Below are 10,780 nucleotides of genomic sequence, written 5' to 3'. Positions count from 1 at the left end.
TAATTCTTTTTTTTTTTTTAAAGATTTTATTTATTTATTATATGTAAGTACACTGTAGCTGTCTTCAGACACTCCAGAAGAGGGAGTCAGATCTCCTTAAGGATGGTTTGAGCTACCATGTGGTTGCTGGGATTTGAACTCTGTACCTTTGGAAGAGCAGTCGGGTGCTCTTACCCGCTGAGCCATCTCACCAGCCCTAGATACTATAATTCTTAAGTCATAAGTACTAATAACATATTTTTGTGTCTTAAAAATCTTTCCCTTGTTTACCTGCTGTGCTCCTATTTTATGTTTTTTTCTTTCTTTGTGTATGTGTGAATGTTTGCAACTCCTCCAGTGAAACATTTGTATTAGCATTTCTCCTTGTTTCTATTGCAAACAAAGTTGTAGGAAGTAATCAGTGAGCATTATTGTAGTACATATTTGATATATAAGGTAATCAGAACCCCACAAGAAGCCAGTAAGACACCTGTCACATATTAAATAGATGATATGCTGTCATTAACTCTGAAAAATATTAAAAAAGCTAGGTTTTTAAATTGTTATTGTTTTGCTTTGTTTTTGTTTTTGTTGTTGTTGTTTTCTGAAACAGGGTTTCATTATTTCTTTGCTTGGCCTGAAATTCATCATGTAAATCAGACAGGCCTTGAACTCATAGAGTTCTACCTGTCTCCCAAGTGCTGGAATTAAAGATGTGTCAAGCCCATCTAAGTGCTAGCTTTTTTAAAAATTACATTATGTTATTTCTCTCTCTCTCTCTCTCTCTCTCTCTCTCTCTCTCTCTCTCTCTCTCTCTCTCTCTCTTCTGTGTGTGTGAACTCTGGCATACCATATGTAGGTCAGAGCTGAAAGAAGTTGATTGTTTTCTTCTGCCATTTGGTTTCTGGGGTTCAAACTCAGTTTGTCAACCTTGGTTGAAAGCACCTTTACCCACTGTCCTATGGTACAAGGTGTAACATAATTTGGAAAGTGTAGGAAAAAGTTAGTCTGATAGAATAAGACAACAGTTATGTCTAAAAGATTTCCAGTAGAACCTACACCTTTTAAAAAAATAGTTAACCAATCAGATTTATATATCAATAAATTCTCAATACGCAAGATGCCAATAAAATAATTTCAGAACCAATTGATAATGATAAAAGCTGCCCACCTAGATTAGACAAATTATCCCAATGTTCTAACCTTTATGATATTATAACAACCTGTGGCTGTTCATAGCCACACTGAATCACGTCTGCTGCCATCTTCCTTTCTCCCTGCTCCCCCAAGATGCTCCCTGTCTCTGCAACTCTTAGCTGTGCCTCCATGTCCAGTCACAGGCATTATTAGAAAAAATATTGTTACAGAAACTTATGTTCCAAATAATGAGGTCTGGTATGTCATTGAAATGTTAGTTTATACTCAAACAGATGTATGGACAAAAGGGTAAACTATGAGACTCACTGGGACATACTACAGTTTCCACAAGATTTTTTGTTTTCTTTAGCTCTCTCTCTCTCTCTCTCTCTCTCTCTCTCTCTCTCTCTCTCTCTCTCTCTCTCTCTCTCCTTCTGTATTTGTTTGGTTATTTGGTCATATAATTACAAGATCAAAATATCTACTTTTGCCATCCAGAGACTGCCCCACCTGGGGCTTCATTCCATATCCAGACACCAAACCCAGACACTATTGCAGACTGCATGAAGTGCTTACTGACAGGAGCTTGATATAGCTGTCTCCTGGGAGGCTCTTTTAGAGCCTGACAAATACAGAGGTGGATGCTCTCAGCCAACCATTGGACTGAGTATGGGGGTCTCCAATGGAGGAGCTAGAGAAAGGACGGTAGGAGCTGAAGGGGTTTTCAACCCATAGGAAGAGTAGTAATATCAATCGAGGAGACTCCACAGAACTCCCAGGAACTAAACCACCAACCAAAGAGTACACATGGAGTGACCTATAGCTCCAGCTGCATATGTAGCAGAGGATGACCTTGTCAGACATCAGTGGGAGAAGAGGCTTTTGGTCCTGTAAAGGTTTAATACCCCAGTGTAGGGAAATGCCAGGGCAGGGAGGTGGGAGAGGGAGGTTGGGATAGGGGCTTCTTGGAAGGGAAACCGGGAAAAGGTATAACATTTCAAATGTAAATAAATAAAATATCTAATAAAAATCATGAAAAAAATGTTTGCTTTTTTAGAAAGCAATGGAAGATGTGCTCTGCAAAATTAGCCAATCGGAAGGTGAAGACAATTGAAATCCAGAAAATAGAATTTATTTATAGGGTACAATGGGAAGCATTATACATAAATTGCAGAAAAAATTCAACTAAGCCAGTTAACATCCATTACCTCATGTTTCTTTCCTTCCTTTTTATGATTTAAATATATGAAAATTTTATATTAACCTGTTTTAGTATCAATAACATTTCATTGCAATGAGTCATTGGTCAGGTCCCTGGCTTCTGCTACACTATCAATACTGGATCCTCACAGGGACTTTTCTCAGATGTCCTGTGTTGCCTTTTGTCATGGAAATCCTTCAGTTTCATGCATTCCAGCAGTTCATTGATGGAGTAGATGTTCAGATGAGGCCAACTTAAAGCCCTGGATCTGGGCATGGGTAGTAGTTGACTTGGTGAGTCCCCCAGCCCTCCCACACCCATACCACCAGGGCGAGCTCTCCAGCACTTCCCAGGCTTACTCAGTGCACCTCAGGCAAGGGACAAAGACAGTTCTCCAGAACTCATGCCCTAGGGACCAGCTCACCTGTACTCCTGCCACCAGGGCCAACTCTACTGTGCTACCCAGGCAAGGTTCAGAGAGGCAAGCTCTGCCCAGCCCTTGGGGAATCAACATGGTCCCAGGATGTAGCCCAAACTAGGCATGGTGGTAACATGGGCCACATACATCGACACAGTTGGTGTTGCTCTATGGCCATGATGGCCATAGAAGCAGACACGACCCTCAGCAGTAGCATAGGCTGGGAATTCTCCATGGCCTCAGGTGGCAGGGCAGTATATTGGTATCACACTATTCCTTTCCACTCTCGTGTCTCCAGTTCTGCCTCTCTTCATAATGCTTAAACCATTCCATTTTTCTTTCTCTTCTATCTCTTCAGTACATACTTGTACCTTGTAGTGGCTCTTGCTGCCGGTGTGCCACATGACTGGTAGGCCCCTGGGTGTCTTTCGTTTGTCCCCTGCTGCATGGCATGGTGGCAGGCAGGCCTCTAATGTCTTCCTATGAGACTTTTTTTATGATCAAGAATATAATAATTCAAGACATAATTTAAATGAAAAAGAAAAACCCATCAAAATGAAAAATCATAAATATCTACAAACAAAAGACCCAAAAACAATGGGTGGAAAATGTGCCTGTTCTCAGTTGCTTTTCTATTGCTGTAGTAGGACATCATGACTAAGGCAACTTATAGAAGAAAGAGTTAATTTGGGGTTTACAGGTCCAGAAGGATGATAAACCATCATGTTCACATGGAGAAGCATTACAGAAAGTACCAGGTCATGGATGCAGGAGCAACTGAGAGCTCACACCTCCAAACACGAATGGGAAACAGAGAGAGTGACACATTTCTTCCAACAAGGATATACTTCCTAAGCCTCCCCAAGCAGGCACCATGCATCAAATGCCAGAAACTCTTCGAGACAATTATCGTTCAAATTATTATGTACTGAAAATATATTTTAAGAAAACCAAGGGACTAGGTTTGTTTGTACAGACTCTTTTTCTTGTGATTCCTTAAATAATTCAGTAATATACCTACTCTCTGGAGTATTTCTTAGGACTGGGTATTAAAAGTCATACAGAATGATCTAAGATACATGGAGGGTGAGCTTAGGTTATATAGAAATGCCACAATATCATATATAAGGGCTTGTTCATCCTCAGATTCTAATGTTCATGGGGTCTTTGTACAAGTCCCCCACAGACACAGAGGGATAATGGTACCAGTCTAGATTTCAGATTAGAAAACTTATGCTCATTTGTTATTTACAAAAGGAGGTATGTTGCTGAAATATAAATGAGAATATATTAAACTCTACAGCATTTTTTCTGACATAATTGAGAAAAATTTATTTGATATCTCTTAATTGTTACTAATTTTTATAAATATTTAGATTGGAGCATATGGACATCGTGGATGTAACAAAAGTTTTCTTGTCTCTGAACACTGACATATTTTGTTTGTTTGAAAACAATATAATTTATTCAAAAGTTAAGATTATTATGATATAATTTAATTTGGGAAACACGCTTCTTTTCTAAATTTATAAACCAAGCCTGATGAATTTAGTTAACTCATAAATAAATAGGATTCAAAATTCTCATTTTCTTCAGCAAATATTTAACTAAGTAGAAAAGCGAATAAAAAATGAATGGTCTCACGTACAGTTACTACAGTGTATTAGAAGTGAAATTTTATAAATACCTTTTATTGTTCTAAAAATAAGTAACCATCTTTCCAATTAGCTTTGTATAAGTAAACAATCTCAATTCTGTTTAGCACACACAAAAAAATCTTTTCAGAAAAGAACTATCGATTTCTTATTTGCATTTTAGAAACTCAAATCCAAAATAGGCTCCAGAAGAATAAATGTAATCTCTGAGGAAAATGGAGCATTATTGTGTAATTTTAGGAACTAGCCACCAAACATGATGAACTTTATGTAGGTATTTTGCGTTCAAACTTCAATGTGTGAACTAGGTACGGTGGTATAAGCCTCTAATCCCAGCACTTAGAAGATCGAGAAAGGAGAATCGTCAAGAATTCAAGGGTATTCTGGCAAGAATGTCTTAAAGAAATCAATCCAAAAATAAAATAAAGCTAAAATCAACAATAAAAGAAGACAAAAAGCCTGTGTGTAACTTATTGATGTAAGTGTGTCTGCATGGAAGTAATTTTTTTTTCCTAGAAAAAAATGTATTTTCACTAAAACATAATTTAGCATGAAATAAATATTCTCTCTCTCACTCTCTCTCTCTTCCTCTTCTCTCTCATTCTTTCTCTCCCTTCCTTCCTTCCTTCCTTCCTTCCTTCCTTCCTTCCTTCCTTCCTTCCTTCCTTTCTTTCTTTCTTTCTTTCTTTCTTTCTTTCTTTCTTTCTTTCTTTCATTTTCTTAATCTATTGTAGACCATGTTGGGTTATGAATTTAAGGCAAGATTAGGCTTTATAATGACATCTTAAGATGAAACATCTCAGAAAATGTAGAGGTGCATGCCTTCAATTCCAGCACTTGGGAGGCAGAGGCAGGAGGATCTTTGTGAGTTCTACTCCATCCTTGGTACATAGTGAGACCTTTCTCAAACACAACCAAAACAGAACAAAATACCGCTAGAATACTAGCTTAAATTCAAGAAAGTATATAGAAGAGTGAGTGATATATCTGTTTTTTTTGTTATAAAACTCAATTGTTTTTCTAAGAGCCTAGATAGAAGTTAAGATGAAAGAGAGCATTATAAGACATTTAATAAAATGTTTTTAAATACTCAATAAACTTATAACAAGTAAAATAGTCATTTACAAATAAATGTTTTTATATATTTGCTACTCAATTAGTTATTTTGTTTATTATGCCAACAATAATACCTTGGGTCAGTTACCTGGGTGAAGTACTCAAACTAGAAAGGCAGGTGGGGAAATAGAAATGGCTTCTTTTCCAACAACATTTCTTTAGGGCCTCAACCGGTCTCAGAACAAGAAAGGAGGCCTATCTGCAATGAGGAGTCTTGCAGGGAAATGCCCCTCACCCAATGGGATTAAGTTATCAAATGCTTCAATGGGTAAGAGTAAGCCAGGGCTAACCCTTGCTTTCACCTTTTTCTTTTCTTTTCATTTCTTTTTAACCGGGAGAGTTATGAGGATAACACACAACTGAAAGACTCAATCCGAGAATGGGTAGATAATACTAAAAATTTGTTTAAATAAATAAATAAATAATAAACAAACAAATAAATAAATGGAATAGAATGAATTTTCTAACACATAGGATTTGAAAAGCAGCCTAAGGAGCCATGTCTCTGTTCTGGAACAGAGGTGCTAAAACCAAGCTGCTGATTTCTGCTTCCATAAACCTGCTTGTCGGTTCTATCTTCTGAAACACATCATATCTACTCTTCTTCCCTGAGAAGCAGCTACCACCTATATCAGGTAGATCGGGAGACCTAATGGTGGTGACATGTGTGAGAGAGTGCTGAGGCCCAGGGTGGAACAGGTCATTGTCCAGTGTGTTTGGCAGGGTGGTGTGCTGCAGCCTGGAGCTTACATAGATGTAGACTTAGCCCTCTAAACACACCGTTCAGCTGTGGGATTGCCCTGACTCTGGGCAATGACAAAGGCAAAATGAGGAATGGTTCACTTTCTGGATTGGACCTCCTTGAAGGACCACTGTGGTTCATGACACTGCTGAGGGCCATATCTGGGTCCAGGGTTCTACTGTAGCTGGGATCAGTGTTGATGTCCATGGCCCATGTTATGACCAAAGGCCGTGTGGCTGTCTATAGACTGTGCTGCAGGCTGAAGCCATGTTGATGTCTGTGGGCTGTGCTGCCACTGGAGGCCATGTTAGTTCCTCTGACAGTCTTGTCTGAGTCTACTTACTGCAGCTGCAGGCTGTGTTGGTGATCTGTGTTGTCACCAGAAACCACGAAGAAGACCATGGTCTGATCTCCAGCTGACTTTAAAGAGCAAGGAAGCTACTTTGGCAGTGTTATTGATGATTGCAGATAGATAAAAAAAAGAAGGCTTCAAAGGAAAGACTAAGGAAAAGAAGTGACCTTGTGCAGATGGCTCACACTGTTTGCATTGCTGTGATGGGTAAACTCTGAATTGTAGGGTTTTCAGAGATCTCATCTCACTATTGCTTCTTGTTATTGCTGTGTCTTTCCGGTCAGAGTCTAATTAGCCCACCTATTGGGCAAATTTTCTGCAGATCAATGAAGAGGTACTATATGGCAATGCTATGTAGAGAAATTGATGATTTCATAATTCCTGATAACGATTTTATAGAATTGCCGATTTGATTCAAATAATCGTAGGAAGAAAGTTTTATGAGATGGTTTTTCGTTGTTTTGCCAGAAAGATAAAATAAAGTTAGAGTCAAGAATATAATGTCTCCATTCCTCATAAAGTAAGTAAAGGCTGCATAATAAGGAATGCCATGAGCTTTCCCACTTACACTAAAAAGGGAAACAGGTTTTGGACAAACTTGTGATCAAGGAAAAACATTCATTCTATGTCAGATCCAAGGATGAAGCCACAGGTATGTATGATGATAAAACGAGGCCATGTGAAAATGTTGCTTTGAATTTATAATGAGCTTACAGAATGAAACACTACTTTGAACTTAATACCAAAATCCTTCTGTAACTCCCCTTGAGGTAATTTTCTAAGAACTTTTACCTATAAAAATGTCAGAGAAAAGAAGATCCATCCATCCATTCATTCATCTATCCATCCACCCATCCATCCATCCATCCCATCCATCCCATCCATCCATCCATTCATCCATCCATCCTTCCAAATATATAAGTGTGGTATTTAGGTCTCAGCCCCATCCACTAACTGTATATATGCATATGTCTGTTTGTCTATATGTATGTGTGAAGAAATATGTATATTATATAACTCTGCATAAATACTTGTGGAGTTGATTGAGACAGGTGGTCAGGCCCAGCCAGAATGTATGTATGTATGAATGTATATGTATCTGTGTAAAGGAATTTCTTTCTTTCCTTTTCTTTTATCTCTGGTTCACTAAGAGTTAATGAGTGCAAACATCTCACCTGGTCAGCAGAGAGGTCCTTGAGTCAAAAAGAAGGGAGCCCTACCAACTAAACATTTTTTTTTCTTTTTAATCTCCCTGCTGCTAACAGAACAAGTTTATTACTAGAAGCCAAAGTCTTTTGGCCTTAGAATGGCAAAGAATTCTTCTTTTTGACAAAAGAAGAATTGGCAAAGAATTCTTCTTTTTGACAAAAGGAGAATTGGCAAAGATAAATAGATAAGCTTTGGCTTTGTCACTGACTTCATATCCCCTTTCTGCCTTTCCTTGGGATCTGTTTATACCTGACAGGCCACTGCAATAGAGATGCTAAGGTGTAGCTCTTCACAACTGATAGATTCTGGTAAAGGTGCACTTAGAGAAAGAAGGGCTCAGTTTTATTTAGGAGGCGAGCCACTGGGGGTTTGACCATGCTTCGGTGAGTATATGAACAAAACAAATTGGACTTACTTTTCTATTTTATTTATTTTTTAAAAAATTGTTGGGTGGAGGTCACAAAGGAAGAGGTGGGGGCAGAATTTTGAATGATTGGGATATGTGATGGGGTATATGAGATAAAATTCCCAAAGGATCACTAAGAATATTATTTTGCAAAAGAGGAGAAGGAAGAAGGGGAGGAGGGGGACAATTGCTAGTACAAAACTTTAAAAGGAGAATGAGTATCATAAAAGCCTAGATATTAATATGGTTTAGTAGAAGTGCTGAATTTCTACTTGAGTTTTACTCAAAGGATGTTGAGAGTTATATCCATATAGACATGGATTCTTATCCTATAAAGCTGGGAATTCTACATGTAATATTTTACATGATTATGTGTGGTCCTTTGATAATTCAGAAAATTTATTTTGAAATAAAATATTTTGTTTAGAAGTTAATGTTCTGTCATTCCTCAGTTTATGTGTGAAATTGATTACAGGACACCTTGCAGATACCAAAATGTGTAGATTCTCAAGCTCTTTACATAAAAAGGCTCACACACATCCTTTGCAGACCTTTAAATAATTTCTTTATTATATATTAGACAAGATGACTCAATATGAAATCTGCATACATGCTTATTTTGTTGTATTTTAAGAAATGATCACAAGAGAAAGCATCTACTTATTCTGACACATGTTTTTTGTGGATATTCACTGATTATTTCACTGTTGGTTTAGTGCACTGAGGAACCCATCTGCGTGGAGGCCTGATTACAATTCTAGAATTTAAAGCACAGAGTTAGGAGGATGCATAAGATGTTTTCATTCAACCAGGAATATATAGTGATATCAAGTCTCAAAATTATAACAACTATCATCAGCAACAACAAAAATTCCTTCAAAATGTTATGAGTTAAAATGGGGGCAAGATCCAGTACAGGGGAACGCCAGGGCCAAGAAGTGGGAATGGATGGGTAGGGGAGCAGGGCAGGGGGAGGGTATAGGGAACTTTCGGGATAGCATTTGGAATGTAAATAAAGAAAATATCTAATAAAAATAAATAAATAAAAAAGATTGTTAATGTCAGATCAATTTTATTACATTAAAATATTATTTTTTATTGATCTGTTTTTTTTTTCCAAAGAAAAAATGGGGGCAAGATTAGTGTCTTTTCACTATGACGAAATACCCGACAAGATGCAAGATAGGGAAACAGAGGCGAATTTAATGAACCTTGAGAAAGAAGTGGGTTAAAACAATTTATCATCAACCATTAAATAATTATAATAAACATTACCATTGGTCTTTTAATTTACAGAAATGATATTAACTCAATATTAGAACATTTCAATAGATTTTGTAACTAATTTTTTTTCTCAAAGTACTTTTGTAGCACTATTCCTAGGGGAAATTATTGCTGATATATTAAGCATTTTTATTGAAATCCCATTACCCACAGTATATGTTTAAAGGCAAAATGAATGTAAGTAGCCATGCAGTAAATTTTTACTTCACTGTGAATTTTTATATAATTGCTAATCCTTAACATTTCCTTCCCTTGAGATTTTTTTTTTTAAAAAAAATCATGAATGAGTAAATAGGAAAGTGAAATATAAAATCTACCCTTGAATGATTAGGATTTTCAGATTAGTGCTATAAATACATAGTACATAGAAGAAAAGTTGAAATTACCCAATAATGAATAATAGACAAAAAAATCATTGCTGTAGAAGCTGATACCCCAGCAGCATGGGAATCAGAGAGCAGACAGGTACTGGGGTCTCCCTGTAGAGCCCGAAGTCTCTAGCACCCACTTACTTTAGGTTTCCCAATCTCAAGTAGCAGTATAGCTGGGGATCTGGAGTTTCAAGACACCTTTCTATGTGGGACTCTTCACTTTCATGTCACTAATTAATTTTCAAAGGAGAGTTGAGGTGTTTGCAGGGTTCTTTAATAGCTCAGTAAATAGCTAGATATGAGAGAACTTTGTAAAATGATATTCTCTCTCTCTCTCTCTCTCTCTCTCTCTCTCTCTCTCTCTCTCAGGTCTTTCTATATAGTGCTGTCCTGGAACATGCTCTATAGACCCAACTAGCCTTGAACTTAGAAATCTGCTTGTTTCTGCCTCCTACATGCTGCAATTAAAGGCAGATACCACCACTACTCTGTAAAGGCTTTTCTCTGCTAATTTAATTTGTGTGTGTGTGTGTGTGTGTGTGTGTGTGTGTGTGTGTGTGTGTGTGTGAAGTAATCTAAATGGTTGTCTTAGGGTGTCTATTGCTCCAACAAAACACCATGACCCAACTACAAGTCAGGGAGAAAGGGTATATCTTGTTCACACTGCCACAGAACTCTTTATCATCAAAGGAAGTCAGGACAGGAACTCACACAGGGCGGGAACCTGGAGAAGTTGCTGATGGAAAGACCATGGAGGGGTGCTGCTTACTAGCTTGCTCCTCATGGCTTGCTCTGCCTTCTTTCTTATAGAACCTAGAACCACTAGCCCAGGGAAGGCCTCACCTACAATGGGCTGGGTCCTTCCACATCAATCACTAATTAAGATGATGCCTCACAATCTTGTCTACAA

Source organism: Mus pahari, chromosome 9 (assembly GCF_900095145.1).
Source record: "Mus pahari chromosome 9, PAHARI_EIJ_v1.1, whole genome shotgun sequence".
Taxonomy (NCBI): domain Eukaryota; kingdom Metazoa; phylum Chordata; class Mammalia; order Rodentia; family Muridae; genus Mus; species Mus pahari.
Note: the sequence above shows the minus strand (reverse complement) of the source record.